The sequence below is a fragment of the Erythrolamprus reginae genome, chromosome 2, assembly GCF_031021105.1.
Source record: "Erythrolamprus reginae isolate rEryReg1 chromosome 2, rEryReg1.hap1, whole genome shotgun sequence".
Taxonomy (NCBI): domain Eukaryota; kingdom Metazoa; phylum Chordata; class Lepidosauria; order Squamata; family Dipsadidae; genus Erythrolamprus; species Erythrolamprus reginae.
In genome coordinates, this window is record NC_091951.1 from 334791342 (window position 1) to 334812717 (window position 21376).

At 43.7% G+C, this 21376-nt stretch overlaps 1 protein-coding gene across 4 annotated transcripts in view; it reads left to right on the forward strand.

Moving 5' to 3' along the window:
- PDZD2 (PDZ domain containing 2) overlaps positions 1-21376 on the forward strand; it is a 458739-nt gene that overhangs the window by 224371 nt on the left and 212992 nt on the right. Inside the window, exon 1 of one of the 4 annotated variants that reach the window (XM_070743495.1) lies at positions 12764-12833. The exons of the other annotated variants lie outside the window; for them this stretch is intronic. The gene's annotated coding sequence lies outside the window, so the exon portion shown is untranslated. Of the gene's footprint in view, positions 1-12763; positions 12834-21376 lie in introns of those variants that run through there. 4 annotated transcript variants of the gene reach the window in all.

Here is a 21376-nt window from a genome sequence, read left to right on the forward strand (position 1 = left end):
CTACCCAGCCTGAGGCGGTGGGGGACACCCAGGAAGGAGAGTGCGGGAAACACGAAACAAATTGTCACCCCAGTGAGCAACACTGGTAAGGTTGTAAGTCGAGGACTTAACAGTTCATGATGATTGTTCAAGCCACTCCCATCTGGAAGGTCTTAAGCATAAAACGTATCAGGAAAGATTTAATGAACTCAATCTGTATAGTCTGGAGCAGTGATTTTCAACCTTTTTTGAGCCACGGCACATTTTTTACATTTACAAAACCATGGGGCACATTGAGTGGAGGGGGGGGGGCGGCTAAAAAAATATTGAACAAAAAAATTCTCTCTCTTCCTTCCTTTCGCTCTATTTCTCTCTCCCTCTTTCTCTCCCTTGCTCTTTTTTTCTCTCTCTCTATCCCTCTTTCTTTCTCTCTTCCTTCTTTCCTCTTTTTTGCTCTTTCTCTCTCCCTCCCTCCCTCTATGTCTTTCTCTCTCCCACCTTCCCTCCCTCTCTTTCTCTCTCTTGCTCTCTCTCTTGCTTGCTTTCTCTCTTGTTTGCTTTCTCTTTCTCTCTCTTTCTTTCTCTCTCTCTCTCTTGTTTTCTTTCTCTGAGCTTCGCGGCACACCTGACCATGTCTCGCGGCACACTAGTGTGCCACGGCACACTGGTTGAAAAACACTGGTCTGGAGGACAGAAGGGAAAGGGGGGACATGATCGAAACATTTAAATATATTAAAGGGTTAAATAAGGTCCAGGAGGGAAGTGTTTTTAATAGGAAAGTGAACACAAGAACAAGGGGACACAATCTGAAGTTAGTTGGGGGAAAGATCAAAAGCAACATGAGAAAATATTATTTTACTGAAAGAGTAGTAGATCCTTGGAACAAACTTCCAGCAGACGTGGTAGATAAATCCACAGTAACTGAATTTAAACATGCCTGGGATAAACATATATCCATCCTAAGATAAAATACAGAAAATAGTATAAGGGCAGACTAGATGGACCATGAGGTCTTTTTCTGCCGTCAGACTTCTATGTTTCTATGATCACATGGCTGGCAAGCCACTCCCACCCAGCCACATGACCATTAAGCCACACCCACAAAATGAGCCACACCCACAGTGTGACATTAAAATTTTGGCCGCCCATTACTGGAACCCACTACTGGTGCGAACCCTATCTCTATTATTCTTAAACTACAGTCGGTGGCTTGATGTCCTCATGAACCTTTCCACTGTAGCTTCAATCCGCTGTAGTTCAAGTAAAGCACATATTGTATGAATGTGAACCCAGTCGCGGGGCGTCCTTTTATGAATTTGACATCTCAGTAACTGGGCTTGCAAATCAGGAGCCGGCCTCTCGTGTTAGATATAAGCCAAAGGGAGTAGTCTTGGGGCAGGAAACTGGTAGAACTAAAAAAGATGTTCTGCTCTGTTCAAGCATATCCTGTTCATAGGCGGAATGCATGAATATGTAATAAATGCCTTATCTGGGATGTTTTGCAGTCGTGTCTCATCTTCTTTGAGACATCAAACCTGTTCTGGTGCCGCCTCCTTTCTTTTGCCCCCTCTGCACTATAAAGCTTTGGAAGTGGAGGTTCTTCAACTTTAATCACAGCGTCCTCAAATCCTGGCAAGAGAAACATAGAAACATAGAAGACGGACGGCAGAAAAAGACCTCATGGTCCACCTAGTCTGCCCTTATACTATTTCCTGTATTTTTATCTTAGGATGGATATATGTTTATCCCAGGCATGTTTAAATTCAGTTACTGTGGATTTACCAACCATGTCTGCTGGAAGTTTGTTCCAAGGATCTACTACTCTTTCAGTAAAATAATATTTTCTCATGTTGCTTTTGATCTTTCCCCCAACTAACCTCAGATTGTGCCCCCTTGTTCTTGTGTTCACTTTCCTATTAAAAACACTTCCCTCCTGAACCTTATTTAACCCTTTAACATATTTAAAATGTTTCGATCATGTCCCCTCTTTCTCTTCTGTCCTCCAGACTATACAGATTGAGTTGATGAAGTCTTTCCTGTTAGGTTTTATGCTTAAGACCTTCCACCATTCTTGTAGCCTGTCTTTGGACCCGGTCAATTTCATCAATATCTTTTTGTAGGTGAGGTCTCCAGAACTGAACACAGTATTCCAAATGTGGTCTCACCAGCGCTCTATACAGCAGGATCACAATCTCCCTCTTCCTGCTTGTTATACCTCTAGCTATGCAGCCAAGCATCCTACTTGCCTTTCCTACGGCCCGACCACACTGTTCACCCATTTTGAGACTGTCAGAAATCACTACCCCTAAATCCTTTTCTTCTGAAGTTTTTGCTAACACAGTAGCCAGCTTCCTGTATTAGAGAACGCTGACAGGCCAGTTAAGGCTTTTTAAAGGGGCAGCTGGAAGAGCAGGAACCTTACCAAGGAAACAGGAGGGAGAGAGGAGGCAACCCATGAAGTAGCCTTTTTAGGGCACTCCCCAGGTTGTCTCAGGAGGTGATGGGCCACCAACAACTGTCTTCTTGTCTGGCTTTTATTCCTCTCCTCCCTACTATTTAATATCTGTGTTCGGAAACTTCAGATCGTGCAGAATGCAGCTGCGAGAGCTATCATGGGCTTTCCTAAATTTGCTCATGTCACACCAACACTCCGCAGTCTGCATTGGTTGCCGATCAGTTTCTGGTCACAATTCAAAGTGTTGGTTATGACCTATAAAGCCCTTCATGGCACTGGACCAGAATATCTCCGGGACCGCCTTCTGCCGCACGAATCCCAGCGACCAGTTAGGTCCAACAGAGTGGGCCTTCTCCGGGTCCCGTCAACTAAACAATGTCGTTTGGCGGGACCCAGGGGAAGAGCCTTCTCTGTGGTGGCCCCGACCCTCTGGAACAAACTCCCCCCAGATATCAGAGTTGCCCCCACCCTCCTAGCCTTTCGTAAGCTCCTTAAAACCCACCTCTGTCGTCAGGCATGGGGGAATTGACATGTTCCTTCCCCCTAGGCTTATAAAATTTATGCATGGTACGCTAGTGTGTATGATTGGTTTTAACTTGTGGTGTTTTTTTAAATTAATTTAAATATTGGATTTGTCTTACATTGTATTGCTATTGCTGTGAGCCGCCCCGAGTCTGCGGAGAGGGGCGGCATACAAATCTGATTAAACTTAAACTTAAACTTAATCTACATGAAACCGCTCGGTGAGATCATCCAAGGGCATGGGGTGAGGTATCATCAATATGCTTATGATACCCAGCTTTACATCTCCACCCCTTGTCCAGTCAGCGAAGCAGTGGAAGTGATGTGCCGGTGCCTGGAGGCTGTTGGGGTCTGGATGGGTGTCAACAGACTCAAACTCAACCCTGATAAGACGGCGTGGCTGTGGGTTTTGCCTCCCAAGGACAATTCCATCTGTTCGTCCATTGCCCTGGGGGGGGGGGAATCACTAACCCCCTCAGAGAGGGTCCGCGACTTGGGCGTCCTCCTTGATCCACAGCTCACATTAGAGAAACATCTTTCAGCTGTGGTGAGGAGGGCGTTTGCCCAGGTTCGCCTGGTGCACCAGTTGCGGCCCTATTTGGACCGGGAGTCACTGCTCACAGTCACTCATTTTATTTATTATTTATTATTTATTTATTATTTAGATTTGTATGCCGCCCCTCTCCGAAGACTCGGGGCGTCTCACAACAAGATAGAACAAATCATAAATAATCCAAATAACATTAAAATATTTAAAGATTTAAAAGAACCCCATATACTAACAGACACACACACAAGCATACCGTGTATAAATTGAACATGCCCGCGGGAGGTGTTTCAATTCCCCCATGCCTGACAGCAAAGGTGGGTTTTAAGGAGTTTACGGAAGGCAGGAAGAGTAGGGGCAGTTCTAATCTCTGGGGGGAGTTGGTTCCAGAGAGTCGGTGCCGCCACAGAGAAGGCTCTTTCCCTGGGGCCCGCCAACCGACATTGTTTAGTTGACGGGACTCGGAGAAGGCCCACTCTGTGGGACCTAATCGGTCGCTGGGATTCGTGCGGCAGGAGGCGGTCTCGGAGATATTCTGGTCCAGTGCCATGAAGGGCTTTAAAGGTCATAACCAACACTTTGAATTGTGACCGGAAATTGATTGGCAGCCAATGCAGGCTGCGGAGTGTTGGTGTAACATGGGCATACCTGGGTAAGCCCATGACTGCTCTCGCAGCTGCATTCTGCACGATCTGAAGTTTCCGAACACTTTTCAAAGGTAGCCCCATGTAGAGAGCATTACAGTAGTCGAACCTCGAGGTGATGAGGGCATGAGTGACTGTGAGCAATGAGTCCCGGTCCAGATAGGGCCGCAACTGGTGCACCAGGCGAACCTGGGCAAACGCCCCCCTCGCCACAGCTGAAAGATGGTTCTCTAATGTGAGCTGTGGATCGAGGAGGACGCCCAAGTTGCGGACTCTCTCTGAGGGGGTCAATAATCCCCCCCCCCAGGGTAATGGACGGACAGATAGGATTGTCCTTGGGAGGCAAAACCCACAGCCACTCCGTCTTATCCAGGTTGAGTTTGAGTCTGTTGACACCCATCCAGGCCCCAACAGCCTCCAGGCACCGGCACATCACTTCCACTGCTTCGTTGACTGGACATGGGGTGGAGATGTAAAGCTGGGTATCATCAGCGTATTGATGATACCTCACCCCATGTCCTTGGATGATCTCTCCCAGCGGTTTCATGTAGATATTAAATAGCAGGGGGGAGAGGACCGACCCCTGAGGTACCCCACAAGGGAGAGACCCCCCACTAACACCGACTGCCCTCATCACCTCGAGGCTCAACTACTGCAATGCTCTCTACATGGGGCTACCTTTGAAAAGTGTTCGGAAATTTCAGATCGTGCAGAATGCAGCTGCGAGAGCTATCATGGGCTTTCCTAAATACGCCCATGTCACACCAACACTCCGCAGTCTGCATTGGTTGCCGATCAGTTTCCGGTCACAATTCAAAGTGTTGGTTATGACCTATAAAGCCCTTCATGGCACCGGACCAGAATATTTCCGGGACCGCCTTCTGCCGCACCAATCCCAGCGACCAGTTAGGTCCCACAGAGTTGGCCTTCTCCGGGTCTCGTCAACTAAACAATGTCGTTTGGCGGGACCGAGGGGAAAATCCTTCTCTGTGGTGGCCCCGACCCTTTGGAACCAACTCCCCCCAGATATCAGAGTTGCTCCCACCCTCCTAGCCATTCGCAAGCTCCTTAAAACCCACCTCTGTCGTCAGGCATGGGGGAATTGATACTTTCTCTCCCCCTAGGCTTATAAAATTTATGCATGGTATGCTAGTATGTACGATTGGTTTTTAAATTGGGGTTTTAAATTAACTTAAATATTAGATTTGTTTACATTGTATTATTATTGCTGTGAGCCGCCCTGAGTCTGCGGAACGGGGCGGCATACAAATCTGATTAATAAATAAATAAATAAATAAATAAATAAATAAATAAATAAAAGACAATGGTTGCGTTTCCTTCCTTGGAGAAGCTAAATTAAAATTGTCTTTAGGTTCTTCTGTTGGGTTTGATATCGGGTGGACTGTTAGGGGTTCGCAGGGGTTCAGGAGAACCTCTAGCTAAGATTCTGTGCAGTTCGGAGAACCCGCAAATCCCACTCCTGGCTGGCTCATCCCCTCCGTGGAGCTCCCAGGCAGCCTGTTTTCGATGTGCACAGAGGATTGGGAAGGACAAAAAAAACGGACTTATCGGAAGTTCTGCCCCCTTTTCTGGCCTCCAGAGGGTCTTCAAAGCTGGGGAAAGCTGTTTTTGCCCTCCTGGAGACTCGCGGAATGTCTTAGGAATCCAGGGAGGGCAACGCTCCCCCCCAATTGTGGTGCAGGAGGCCAACTAGGTCATGCCCACTATTGCCACTCCCACCTAGGAACTGGGCAGAGAATCCCTTGCTAAAAGCTTTGAAGTCTACCCCTGGAAGTACATGAACAGCTGGTGAGACCACATTTGGAATACTGTGTTCAATTCTGGAGACCTCACCTACAAAAAGATATTGACAAAATTGAACGGGTCCAAAGACGGGCTACAAGAATGGGGGAAGGTCTTAAGCATAAAACTGAGTCTACGGAGAGCGGCGGCATACAAATCCAATAAATAAAATAAATAAATAAATAAATAAATAAATAAAATAAAACCTATCATGAACTCAATCTGTATAGTCTGGACAGAAGGGAAAGGGGAGGGGGGCATGATTGAAACATTTAAATATGTTAAAGGGTTAAATAAGGTTTAGGAGGGAAGTGTTTTTCATAGGAAAGTGAACCCAAGAACAAGGGGACACAATCTGAGGTTAGTTGGGGGAAAGATCAAAAGCAACATGGGAAAATATTATTTCAATGAAAGAGTAGTAGATGCTTGGAAGCAACTTCCAGCAGACGTGGTTGGTAAATCCACAGTAACTGAATTTAAACATGCCTGGGATAAACATATATCCATCCTAAGATAAAATACAGGAAATAGTATAAGGGCAGACTAGATGGACCATGGGTCTTTTTCTGCTGTCAATCTTCTATGTTTCTTTGTCAAGCCAGTGCAGAAGTTGGGGATAAATCAACAGCTTGCCACATTATCTGTAGAAGGCCTGATGTTTATTGGAACTTGAGAGGGGTGAATTCATGAGATGAAGCCACAAAGCTTCCTTTCAAGAAGCTCAAATCCACCATATGTCCTTAAACATGAACCAGAGTGAAAGTGGAAGAAGGAGTTGCCATGCTTCCACGCTGGCGTAGCCTGAGTGGGCAACTCAGTTTGTGGGTGGGTGGGGGCAAGGCATGTGAACTTTCAACTAGGGGGGAAGCTCAGTTTCGGGTTCCCCTGTGGAGGTGCTAGGATGGCTCCGGGATTAAATTGAAATTTTAAGCAATGCCTTGACGTGTACTCTGATTTAAATTTGGATGTTACCTGGAACACTGACATAGTCACAGAGTAAACAGGGCTTTGTACAACAACCTAGACTTTGAGACAAATCCAGACAATATTAATAATTAATAATAATAATAATAATTTATTAGACTTGTATGACGCAACTCTCCGAAAGCTCAGGGTGGCGCACAAAACAACAAAACAATACAGAACAAATCTAATAATTAAAACTGTAACTAAAACCCCTTATCTTAAAAACGATCGATACAACACAATCATACCCACTCATAACTTTAATGGTCAGAAAAGGGGATACACTAGTTGCCCCATGCCTGGCGACATAGATAGGTCTTCAGGCTCTTGCGAAAGGCGAGGAGGGTGGGCGCAGTTCGAATCTCCGGAGGGAATTGATTCCAGAAGGCAGGGGCCACCACAGAGAAGGCTCTTCCTCAGGCCCCGCCAGGCAACATCGTTTCGTCGAAGGGACATGGAGAAGGCCAAATATGTGGGACCTAATTGATTTGAACATATTGGGTTTCTGAAGGAAGGAGCTCAATTTTTTAGGTTCTAAAGATGGCAAGACGGGGCTATAGGGATTGCTGGCCTACCATGCTCTTGAAAGCATTATGCACATAGCCCTTTAACTGACACTGCATTATCAGTAGAGGGTAAGTTAATCAGGACTAGGGAAAAATGTGCAGATCCATTGATTGGTCCTTGCTACCCAATTCTAAGTTCTGCCATATTATAATCACTGTCAGCCACAAAAGGCATAAGTGAAATAAATCAGCTGTCATAGAATGATCACATCATCTTATGGAGGGAAGAAGCTTATTGATCATCTCCTCTGAGTTGGAATTCTGGTCCATTATCGTCCATCTCCTGATCCAGCCCAGACATTGTTTGAAACCCAACTTTTGGCTTCAAGTCTAGGAATGAGAAAATTGGACCGTTACCCTTTTTGCTTAAGTTAGCTTTCTTTAGAAGACTATCCGGCTCAGTGGTGCCTTTAGTGAGCCAGCTTTTAGGTCACTGCAGAATTGATCTATTCTTAAAATCACATTTATCTCTATCTTGCTACGTGCCAGAGGCTGAAAGTACTCTTATATAGCCTTCCGCTTCCAAAGAAAAAAAAGTTTGAAAGTGGCATTAAAGATTTAAAAGGTGCTGAGGTGGTGACAGCTACTTAAATGGTACTCTCTGAATCAGTCCCACCACCACCGGTGTTAGAAATAACAAAAGAAACTTGGATCGATTGAAAAAAAAACACAGAGTATTTATTTATTTATTTTATTATTTATTTTATTAATTGGATTTCTATGCCGCCCCTCTCCGAGGTGTCGTCGTTAGCTCTGGCCCAGCTCCTGCCCCAAGGACTGTGGATGTGGGGGAGACATCCACATGCTGCAGGCCTGTTTTGCCCCCCCCGGTGGAATCTGCTGATGAAGGCTCCTCTGACCAAGAAGACATGAGTGACAGGGAGGAGGAGAGTGTGGCAGACAGCTCAGAAGGAGATCAATTATCTAGCTCCTCCTTAGATTCAGAACAAGAGTTAATGATACAGCCACGCATGCGGAGATCGATGCATAGGCACCAACAACTGAGAGATTATTATCAAAGAAAATGAGGCCACCTGTGGTTGGATGGGGCTGTGGTAATTAGTGAGGCTGCTATAAAGAGCAGCCTGTGGGTTTGGCCATTGTGGAGGATTATCTGATCGTTGTGTTTCGTGACTGCTTTACTGACTTTGACCTTTTGTGTGCTGATTTTCCCCCACTTTGAAACTAAACCAGAGCAAAGTTTGTTTCACTTTGTGAAAGAAGAAGGACTGTGAATTGCCTCACAGCTGCAAGCTAAGTATCACAGAACTGATAAGGGACTTTTACAAATTACCAGTTTGTTTGGAGACGAGTGCTCTTTGCTATACCAAAAAGGGCTTAGTTTAAGTGAATTTTCAAACGTGTGTGTCTCTGAAATGTGTACCTGTGAATTTTTGGGAGGAGTCTACCAGAGAGCTCAACAGAACACAAGGATTTATTGGAAAGAAATAATAAAAATAATAATAGCAGTTTGCAAAGTGTGTGGACATTTAGCCTGACCTTAAATTGAGGTTTGAGCCAAAAGCCACACTTAAAATTTTTATAGCATTACATTTTATCATTTCTACCTTAACGCCCCCACCATGCCCCTCCTATCGGATATAGTCACAGATCACATTTAGTATGTAATGCCTTAGAGACCACCGCATCTCGTTCAACACCTCTCCAATAACATATTTTTCAGGTACAACATGTTCTTATGTGCCTTGCCTTAGCATTAAGGAATGTCCCTTAATTGGGCCTCTTTCTTAATTAACAAAATGATATAGGTCAGCATATTTTCTCCAACTATCTTAAAGCAGCTAATATTTAACAAGTTCAAGCTGGAAGGGACCCTGTAGGTCATCCAATCCAACCTCCTGCCCAAGCAGAATTAAATCTCCTACATTTATATAAATTTCTATATCCTATTTTATTTTTGAATTTTCTTATATCCAACACAGGGAAGTGTGCAAACTAGAAACTGGCAGAAATAGTTCATCCCAGGACATAAAGCAGGACTCTTGTATTGGCTATGGTGAGACCAAATATGTTCTTCAATAATTTTATTTCCTATACTTCAGAATCTGAAAAAGGCACCCTCCTTTTAAATAACAGGTATTTAGACATAGAAACTTAGAAGATTGACAGCAGAAAAAGATCTCATGGTCCAGTCTGCCCTTATACTATTTCCTGTATTTTATCTTAGAATGGATATATGTTTATCCCAGGTATGTTTAAATTCAGTTACTGTGGATTTACCAACCACATCTGCTGGAAGTTTGTTCCATGCATCTACTACTCTTTCAGTAAAATAATATTTTCTGACCTTGCTTCTAATCTTTCCCCCAACTAACCTCAGATTGTGCCCTTTTGTTCTTGTGTTCACTTTCCCATTAAAAACACTTCTCTCCTGAACCTTATTTAACCCTTTAACATATTTAAATGTTTCGATCATGTCCCCCCCTTTCCCTTCTGTCCTCCAGACTATACAGACTGAGTTCATGAAGTCTTTCCTGATAAGTTTTATGCTTAAGACCTTTCACCAATTTTGTAGCCCGTCTTTGGATGTGTTCAATTTTATCAATATCTTTTTGTACATGAGGTCTCCAGAACTGAACACAGTATTCCAAATGTGGTCTCACCAGTAGTGATGGGCGAACCCAACGGTGTTCGGGTTCGGCAAGTTCGGACGAACTTTACGCAAAATTCGGCTGAACCCGAACCGAACCTGAACCCGAACAGTAAATCCCACCAAGAGATTCCGGGGGTGGAGCTTTGACGTCACGTATACCGGCAGGTTGCTAAGGACGCTAAGGTGATCACTTCCTGGATTCCATGGAATCCAGGAAGTAATCACCTTGGCGTCCTTAGCAACCTGCCTGTGACGTCAAGGCTCCGCCCCCGGAATCTCTTCGTGGGAGGGATTCCCCAGCTCCTTCAAAGGGAGGTCTTCACGTAAAAATAAACATTGTTATTTTTACGTGAAAGGACGCCGCTCTTTTATCTTCTCACTGGAGCGGACCCCAACCTCCTACCGAGAGCGGCCGACCACAGAAACCACGCAAACACTCCAGCGCAGTGACTGTATATACTGTATATAAATACTATATACAGTATTGGGTAGAACTGAGTTAATCATATTAGTCCGGCCCTATAAAACCATCACAATTTCTCATGCGGGCCCCATGGCAAAATTAATTGCCTGCCCGTGTTATAGTTTCTGCTCCTTATTTACAGACAAAAGTGTGTTATAACCTAGACTAGGGCTGTCAAACTCCCAGTCTGCCGGATGCGTCAGGCACTGGCCACGCCCATGCCCGGTTTAGCGAAGGAGAAAAGATACATCGTAAGCGAGTTTGACATCCCTGACCCGATTGTGCTTTAATTAGAGGTCTACACAAATATAATCCCCTTCCTTCGACTCATACTCTCTCTCTCTCTCTCTCTCTGTCTCTCTCTCACACACACACTCTTACTCACACTCTTACTTTTCTCATTGTCCCATATTTGTCAAGACTATTGCATACCTGTCAAAAGCAGATTTGTTTAGTTAAGTGCAGATGCTGGGGTTTACTCATCCCTGGGAGAAAAATCTTAGCTAACATTTTTAGAGCAATAAGACGAAACGAGAGCCATTTGTTGATTTTTTGCCTTCGCTTACTACATACTCAGGAATCACCAATCCTTCCTTGATAGCCACCCCGAGTCTACGGAGAGGGGTGGCATACAAATATAATAAATCTAATAAATAAATAACAAACACTGGAACTGGCTAGGATCCTCTTAATAAGTTAGGGCTTGCCACATGAGTCATCTGATTTTTCCCTATCACAAGCTGGAACCTGTTTGCTAAAGTAAAGTATGTTGCTTTTTAGGTTAGGTTTTCACTTTTGGGAGGTACGTACCTAACTCAAGTACATTTCTCTGGTAACTTGGTGACTCACCTAGAAAAGTATATGTCATCCAAGAACATATTTACACTGGAAATTAAAAGAGACAGCGTTCCCTGCAACAATTGAAATATGAATGCAGGTAGTCCTCAACTTATGACGGTTCATTGAGTGACCCAAGTTGCAACAACACTGAAAAAAGTGAGTTGTGATCGTTTTTCACACCTACAACTGTTGCAGCATTCCCATGGTCACTCGATCAAAATCCACACATTTGGCAACTGACTCCTATTTATGACGATTTGCAATGTCAATGTGATCACCTTTTGCAAACTTCTGACAAGCAAAGTCAATGGGGGAAGCCAGATTCACTTAACAACTGAGTTATTAACTCAACAACTGCAGTGATTCACTTAACAGCTTGTTAGTACATTGGTACCTCTACTTACAAACTTAATTCGTTCCGTGACCAGGTTCTTAAGTTTGTAAGAAGAAACAATTTTTCCCAGAGGAATCAATGTAAAAGCAAATAATGTGTGTGATTGGAGAAACCACAGGAAGGGTGCAGGCACTGTTTCCTCCCAGGAGATTCCTAGAGAGACCCCATGGAGGCTTCTCCCCACCTTTTCTGCCCCTGTTTCCTTCCAGGAGATTCCTAGAGAGGCCCCATGGAGGCTTCTCCTCATCTTTTCCAGCCCTGTTTCTTCCCAGGAGATTCCTAGAGAGGCCCCACGGAGGCTTCTCTCTGCCTTCTCCACCCCTGTTTCCTCCCAGGAGATTCCTAGAGAGGCCCCACGGAGGCTTCTCCCCGCCTTTTCCAGCCCGGTTTCTTCCCAGGAGATTCCTAGGGAGGCATTGCATTGAAGTGGCTCCAAATACCTGTGGCTTCGAAAGAAAATGGGAAGCCCCACTTTGTACTGCAGCAATGTATTGATATTGGTACATCTAGATTGTTGGACTCATTGCCTTGTTCCTTTGTGTTGTTGGACTCATTGCCATGAAGGCTTCTCCCCGCCTTTTCCGGCCCTGTTTCCTTCCAGGAGATTCCTAGAGAGACCCCATGGAAGCTTCTTCCTGCGTTTTCCGGCCCTGTTTCCTTCCAGGAGATTCCTAGAGAGACCTCATGAAGGGTTCTCCCCGCCTTTTCCGGCCCTGTTTCCTTCCAGGAGATTCCTAGAGAGAACCCCATGGAGGCTTCTCCCTGCCTTCTCCACCCCTGTTTCCTCCCAGGAGATTCCTAGAGAGGCCCCACGGAGGCTTCTCCCCGCCTTTTCCGGCCCGGTTTCTTCCCAGGAGATTCCTAGTACCACTGTATGTTTAAATATATTAAAACACTATAGCTTTAAGAGTTAATGTTGCAGATTGCCATAAGGGGGAGCCAGAGGCGTTACTCTCTCTGCTATTTCTGTTATTTCCTCTGTGACTGCTGTAGTAAGAACTGTGTTCAAATGATGGTTTATGGATTTGTAAGCTGAACAAGTAAGACTTATCATTTTGTATATGTATTGGCTGATTTAACTGTGAATAACTAGGACTATTCTTGACTAAGATATTTTCCAAAGTAAATAATATTTTGTGCACTTAATGTATGTGGATTGTATTACTGAACCATTACTACTCGTATCTCTTGACTAGCAGCTAGATATCTGCTAGAACTCCATGTTTCCTCTGTGTATGTATATCTTTGACAACTCAGAGATCACTCTACACACTCCTTAACACAACTATGGCGAGAAAAGTCATAATATGGGGCAAAACTCACTTAACAAATGTCTTGCTTAACAACAGAGATGCTGGGCTCTATTGTGTCCATATACTGTATTGAGGACTGCTTTTAAATGACTATGCTCCTGTGAGATACCTTCCTTCAGGTAGTTAATTTTCGGGATACTTATCTCTCGATTTGATCTTGTTGGTGATCTCCTCATTTATGCCTATTTCTATTTTACCTGTCATGTCTCTGTTTGCAATGTTGAATAGAATAGAATTCTTTATTGGCCAAGTGTGATTGGACACACAAGGAATTTGTCTTTGGTGCATATGCAAATAATAAATCTGCAATCATCTTTAAAATCTGATACTTAACTGACTGCAAAGATCCTGGTCATCTCTCACCTTGTTTAGAGTAACTTCCTCTTTTTTGATCATCCAGCATTGCTATCCAAAACTCACTGTAAAGACTAGTAGTGGGGTTATATTTAGTTTATTATTTATTATTTTATTAATCAGATTTGTATGCCGCCCCTCTCCGCAGACTCGGGGCGGCTCACAGCAATCGCCATACAATGTAAACAAATCCAATATTTAAATTAATTTTAAAACACCACAAGTTAAAACCAATCATACACACTAGCATACCATACATAAATTTTATAAGCCTAGGGGGGAAGGAACATGTCAATTCCCCCATGCCTGACGACAGAGGTGGGTTTTAAGGAGCTTACGAAAGGTTAGGAGGTTGGGGGCAACTCTGATATCTGGGGGGAGTTGATTCCAAAGGGTCGGGGCCGCCACAGAGAAGGCTCTTCCCCTGGGTCCCGCCAAACGACATTGTTTAGTTGACGGGACCCGGAGAAGGCCAACTCTGTGGGACCTAACTGGTCGCTGGGATTCGTGCGGCAGAAGGCGGTCCCGGAGATATTCTGGTCCGGTGCCATGAAGGGCTTTATAGGTCATAACCAACACTTTGAATTGTGACCGGAAACTGATCGGCAACCAATGCAGACTGCGGAGTGTTGGTGTGACATGGGCATATTTAGGAAAGCCCATGATTGCTCTCGCAGCTGCATTCTGCACGATCTGAAGTTTCCGAACACTTTTCAAAGTATATATACACTGCTCAAAAAAAATAAAGGAACACTTAAACAACACAATATAACTCCAAGTAAATCAAATTTCTGTGAAATCAAACTGTCCCCTTAGGAAGCAACACTGATTGACAATAAATTTCACTTACTTACTTACTTACTTACTTACTTACTTACTTACTTACTTACTTACTTATTTATTTATTTATTTGAAAGTTAAGGAGAATAAAAACGTGTAGTAGTAAATATCAGGGAAGGGATAGAAGAAGAGATATGAGAATAGAATACATCAATGAAGAGTAGAGGAAGGATATATGGATGGGAGAAAAGATATATAAAATATAGGAGAGACAATTGGACAGGGGACGGAAGGCCCACTAGTGCACTTATGCTCGCCCCTTACTGACCTCTAAGGAATCTGGAGAAGTCAACTGTGGAAAGTCTAAGGGAAAAATGCTGGGGGTTGGGGGGTGACACCACGGAGTCTGGTAATGAGTTCCACGCTTCAACAACTCGATTGCTAAAGTCATATTTTTTACAGTCAAGTTTGGAGCAGTTGATATTAAGTTTGAACCTGTTGCGTGCTCTTGTGTTATTGCGGTTGAAGCTGAAGTAGTTGTTGACAGGCAGGATGTTGCAGCATATGATCTTGTGGGCAATACTTAGATCATGTTTAAGGCGTCGTAGTTCTAAGCTTTCTAGATCCAGGATTGTAAGTCTAGTTTCAACATGCTGTTGTGCACATTCAGCTTTGTAGAGAACAAAGTATTCAATGAGAATACTTCATTCATTCAGATCTAGGATGTGTTATTTGAGTGTTCCCTTTTTTTTTTTGAGCAGTGTATATAAAGCTCACTGCTTGGAAATAAAAATATGGCTATGCTCATTACCTCTCCATCTACAATATGTTTACAGATATAGAAACACAGCAGAGTGTGAATGTTAATTACTTAAATCTCCAATCCCTGGTGAAAAGGGAATTTATGGAGTCCTCCTAGGTTTTACAAGACATGTAAAATTAAGATTGCCATGCTAGAGTAGACAAAGGTTTGAACATCAGCATTCTAAATAGAGGCTAAAGGAGTTGGGAGGGAATGGGGATTTTGCAGTATATTTCCCCTGCCCCATCAGAGCCTTGGTGGCGCAGTAGTTAGAGTGCAGTACTGCAAGCTACTTTCTGCTGATCACCGGCTGCCAGCAGTTGGCAGATCGAATCTCAGTAGGCTCAAAGTTAACTCATCCTTCCATCTTTCCAGGGTCGGTAAAATGAGGACACAGATGGTTGGGGCAATAAGCTTACTCTCTAAACCAGGGGTCCCCAACCACCGGGCCGCGGACCAGTACCGGGCCGCGGGGCATGTTGCACCGGTCCGTGGAGTCAGCAGCTGCCGGCCCTCATGCCGCCACCCCCTCCCTCCAGCGCTTCGCCTCCCGCCGGGCAAGAGGCCTGGGGAGGCAGGTTCTGCCGGCCACAGGACGATGGACGGGACAGAGGGGCGGGAAGGACCGAGAGGCTCAAGCCTCTTTTGGCTTCTGCCATGGGGCGCTTTTGCGTTTTTGGCTGGGGGGAGGCAGGAGGGCCAGCCTGACCCCCTCTCTCCAGCGCTTAGCCTCCCACTGGGCAAGAGGGCTTGGGAGGCAGGTTCTGCCGGCCACAGGGCAATGGTGGGAAAGAGGGGCGGGGAGGACCAGCACCCCCATGCTTAATCCCGCCCCCAACCACACCCCTTTCCGCCCCCACCGGGCCATAGAAAAATTGTCTTGCTGAAACTGGTCCCTGGTGGAAAAAACGTTGGGGACCACTGCTCTAAACCACTTAGAGGGAGGGCTGTAAAGCACTGTGAAGTGGTATATAAATCTAAATGCTATTGCTATAAAATGCTCTCCACCAAGCAGTAGCAATACAATTTAGCATTTATTTATTTATTTTATTTTATTTTATTTTATTTTATTTTACTTTACTTTACTTTACTTTACTTTACTTTACTTTACTTTATTAATTAATTAGATTTGTATGGCGCCCCTCTCCATAGACTCGGGACGGCTCACAACAACAATAAAACAATTCACAACAAATCTAATAAATTTAAAAAATAAAAAAACCCATTATTAAACCAGACATACACACAGCCATACCATACATAAATTGTATAGGCCCGGGGGAGGGGGGAATGCCTCAATTCCCCCATGCCTGACGGCAGAGGTGAGTTTTAAGGAGTTTACCGAAGGCAAGGAGGGTGGGGGCAGTTCTAATCTCCGGAGGGAGCTGGTTCCAGAGAGTCGGGGCCGCCACAGAGAAGGCTCTTCCCCTGGGACCCGCCAGACGACATTGTTTAGTCGACGGGACCCGGAGAAGGCCAACTCTGTGGGACCTAATTGGTCGCTGGGATTCGTGCGGCAGAAGGCGGTCCCGGAGATATTCTGGTCCGATGCCATTTAGACTTATATACTGCTTCATAGTGCTTTTACAGCCCTCTAAGTGGTTTACAGAGTCAGCATATTGCCCCCAACAATCTGGGTCCTCATATTACCCATCTAGGAAGGATTGTAATGTGTTAGATTGATTGTATGCGTGTTTTTTTTAAATATTCTGGGGCTGTTTTTTATGAATTTTTTAGTTTAAAATTGTAATTGGATTGGTGGGTATTGGATTTGTTATTATGTACTGTTCTGTCTGGGTTTTCCCAGACCTCCACACCCACTGAAAAAACAGCCAGACACTCTGGTAAAATCCAAAAGTATTTTATAGCAGGAAAAAATAAGCACAAAGGAAAACCTGTCTTCACAGCAGACAGGTTACAATACGTTACAACAGGGTCCTGATGTCCAGTCAATTTCACAAGCTTCTTGCTGGCACCCCCCCCCCCAAGGTTTCAATAGTCCAAGGCACAAACCAGGATTGTAGCCACCAAAGTTCACAGACAGGTCTCACGAATCTCCAAGATAAAACTCCACAAGCCAGGAAGGGTGGGGCCGCCTTTTATCCTTTCCCAAGCACCACACCCAAACCCAGCTGTGACCTCTAATGCTGGAAATACCTAGCCAATTGAGTTCGTCTCTGATTAGCTCTCCTGTGTCGCATATCTATGATGTCATGAGCATCTTCCCCCAGGGAATCCAGGCTGCTTGCTGGGGAGAGCTCCCCCTGGTGGAACTCTGGCTGTCCTTCTTCTTCAGCCTGGGATTCCGCTTCCTCGTCAGTCTGCACCTCCTGGTCCTCAGCCTCTCCCTCTGAGCTGGAAGCCGACAGCAAATCAGCCATTCCCGGAGGGGTCCCAGGCTGAACCACAACATGTACTGTTTTTACCCTGTTGTGAGCCGCCCCGAGTTTGCGGAGAGGGGCGGCATATAAATCCAATAAATCTAATCTAAATCTAATCTATTGTAGGCTGAGTCAACCTTGAGCCGGTGGTGAGATTTGAACTGTTGAACTACAGCTAGCAGTTAGTTGAAGTAGCCTGAACTGCTGCACTCAAACCACTGCGCCACCCCGGCTCAGCCACACCCACCAAGTCACACCACGCCCACTAAGTCACGCCCACAGAAACAGCAGTATAAAAAATTGGATTGCACCACTGCACCCGACTTACGGTTTATTCTGCAGCATCGCAAAAGGTATACGCGGAGAACTCCCTGCAATGTTAATTTTCAGGAAGAGCAATTTGAACAACGAATCGCACTGCTTTTGCAAGGTCTGTGTTTAGCAAGTCCCAGGCTTCCAGTGTTGTTGTTTTTTTTTTTAAAGAAATCACACTTTGCGGAAAATTGCATCCTGTACAAACCACCTTTGCTTTGGTAAGCATCCCAGCTGTACCAAATGCAACCTGCTCAGGGATACCCCCCCTCCGCTTTTCATGCTGGAATTCAGTTCCCAGTTTTGCTTGTTTCAGCAGTTCCTCATTTGGCAAAGAGGCTTGTTTGTTCCCGAGGTCACTGCCAGTTCACCAAGCTCACAAGCTGGTTGAGGCAAACGGAAATCACACGCCATTCATTGTTGGAGAAGGCTATGGGAAAATAAAGCTAAATAAGACAACAAGGGACTGCAGATGTCAAAATCCATAGATTTTATTTATTTATTTATTTGTTTGTTTGTTTATTTAATTTATTTAATTTATTTAATTTATTTATTTATTTATTTTATTTATTTTATTATCTTATTTATCTTATTTATCTTATTTATCTTATTCATTTATTTATTTTGTCCAATACACAATGAGGGTTTTAGTGGGTATATATCTATATACACATAGTAAAATACATGATGAAGGTTATAGAGGAGATACTCATAGTAAAATATATCTATGAAAGAATAGAAAAGAAGATATAGGAATAGAACATATCAATGAAAGAATAGAAGAAGAGATACAGAAATAGAAGAAAGGAATAGGAGATATAGGAGAGCAATAGGACAGGGGACGGAAGGCACTCTAGTGCACTTGTACTCGCCCTTTACTGACCTCTTAGGAATCTGGATAGGTCAACCGTAGATAATCTAAGGGTAAAGTGTTGGGGGTTTGGGGATGACACTATGGAGTCCGGTAATGAGTTCCACGCTTTGACAACTTGGTTACTGAAGTCATATTTTTTACAGTCAAGTTTGGAGCGGTTAATATTAAGTTTAAATCTGTTGTGTGCTCTTGTGTTGTTGTGGTTGAAGCTGAAGTAGTCGCCGACAGGCAGGACGTTGCAGCATATGATCTTGTGGGCAATACTTATGCGTCTTAGTTCTAAACTTTCTAGGCCCAGGATTGAAAGTCTAGTCTCATAGGGTATTCTATTTCGAGTGGAGGAGTGAAGGGCTCTTCTGGTGAAGTATCTTTGGACATTTTCAAGGGTGTTAATGTCTGAGATGCGATATGGGTTTCAAACAGATGAGCTGTATTCGAGGATGGGTCTGGCAAAAGTTTAGTAAGCTCTCGTAAGTAGTGTGAGATTGCCAGAGAAGAAACTACGTAGGATTAGATTTACAACTTTTGAAGCCTTCTTGGCTATATATTGTTGCAGTGGGCTTTGGCACTTAAATCTTTTGTTATTAGTATACCAAGGTCTTTAACCGAGTGGGGATTATCTGTGATAATTTGATTATTCAGTTCGTATTTGGAGTTCAGATTCTTCTTCCCAATGTGTAGGACAGAGCATTTGCTAGTTGAGATTTGGAGTTGCCATGTGTTAGACCACTCAGAAACAGCGTCAAGGTCTTTTTGGAGAGTAGTTGTGTTATCGGTGGCGTTGAAGAGTTTTACATCATCGGCGAAGAGGACACAGTTGCTTGTGATGTAATCATTGAAGGCTGAAGCTGGTAGGTGAAGAAAGCAGAATACTGATTAGGTATCATGAACATTTTGAACTCATTAATGTATTTCAGAAAAGCTCACTCTTACTTAATACTATTTTCGCTTCGTTTAATTTCTGGGAAAGAAATAACCTTCTTTATAAAGACTTCCAAGTATTCTAGGATAAGGAAAATCTGGCAAAATCATTTTATTTGATTCCTGATGGCCTTTCTTGGATTTAATCAAGGGGTGGTAAAATAATTTTTCTTACAAGGGTAATAAAATCTTACAGGAATTCTATCAACAGAATTTCCAAGCTAGGCTAAGCACAAGCATCAATTGAGAATCACTGCCCTTCTCTAAGCGGAGAAAATGCTGGACATTTGGATCTACGAGTTCCTCTTTCATTGAGAGGGAATCGGAGAGGATGAATTATGAATAAAATAAAGTCATCCCCTTCACAAAGATTTACAAAATTGAGCAATTTTGTTTGAGTTAAGGTTGAGTTAAAGTCTCCAGTGATGAAACACCCACAATTTCTGAAGGCAAATTAATTATTTTTACAATTAGGAAGTTTCTCCTTAAATTTTGGTTGCTTCTCTCTTTGATTAGTTTCTAACAGTGGATGAAAACTAATCAAGGAGAGAAGCAACCTAAGAACTAAGGAGAAACTTCCTAACAGTGAGAACAATTAACCAGTGGAACAGCTTGCCTTCAGAAGTTGTGAATGCTTCATTACTGGAGATTTTTAAGAAGAGTGTGGACAGCCACACATCTAAATTGGATTGGAAAGGAACCTTGTAGGTCATCTAGAACTAGATTAGATTACTACTAGAGTTTGAAAGGGACCTCGTAGATCATCTAGTCCAACCCCCTGCTCAAGCACCATTTCTACAGTCCAGCCCTACATCATTTCAGACAAATGGCAGTCCAATCTCCTCTTGAAAGTCCTAAGTGTTGGCGCTCTCACAACTTCCACAGGCAATTCCACTGGTTGATTGCTCTGACTGTCAGAAACTTCTTCCTTATTTCCAGATTGATTTTCTCCTTGGTCAGTTTCCATACATTATTCCTTGTCTGGCCTTCTGGTGCCTTGGAAAACAGTCTGACTCCCTCCTCTCTGTGGCAGCCCCTCAAATATTGAAACTTGAACTAGAAGACCCCTATTCTGTATTTCAAACTCTATTCTGTATTCTACATAGTCTAAATTGTCCAAGGTTAAGATTGTTTATTACTTTCAATACTTACAATACTAGCAAAAACTTCAGAAGAGAAGGATTTAGGGGCAGTGATTTCTGACAGTCTCAAAATGGGTGAGCAGTGTGGTCGGGCGGTAGGAAAAGCAAGTAGGATGCTTGGCTGCATAGCTAGAGGCATAACAAGCAGGAAGAGGGAGATTGTGACACTCTTATATAGAGCGCTGGTGAGACCACATTTGGAGTAATGTGTTCAGTTCTGGAGACCTCACCTACAAAAAGATATTGACAAAATTCAATGGGTCCAAAGGCGGGCTACAAGAATGGTGGAAGGTCTTAAGCATAAAACGTATCAGGAAAGACTTCATGAACTCAATCTGTATAGTCTGGAGGACAGAAGGAAAAGGGGGGACATGATCGAAACATGTAAATATGTCAAAGGGTTAAATAAGGTTCAGGAGGGAAGTGTTTTTAATAGGAAAGTGAACACAAGAACAAGGGGACACAATCTGAAGTTAGTTGGGGGAAAGATCAAAAGCAACGTGAGAAAATACAGTATTATTTTACTGAAAGATCCTTGGAACAAACTTCCAGTAGACATAGTTGGTAAATCCACAGTAACTGAATTTAAACATGCCTGGGATAAACATATATCCATTGTAAGATAAAATACAGGAAATAGTATAAGGGCAGACTAGATGGACCATGAGGTCTTTTTCTGCCGTCAGTCTTCTATGTTTCTATGT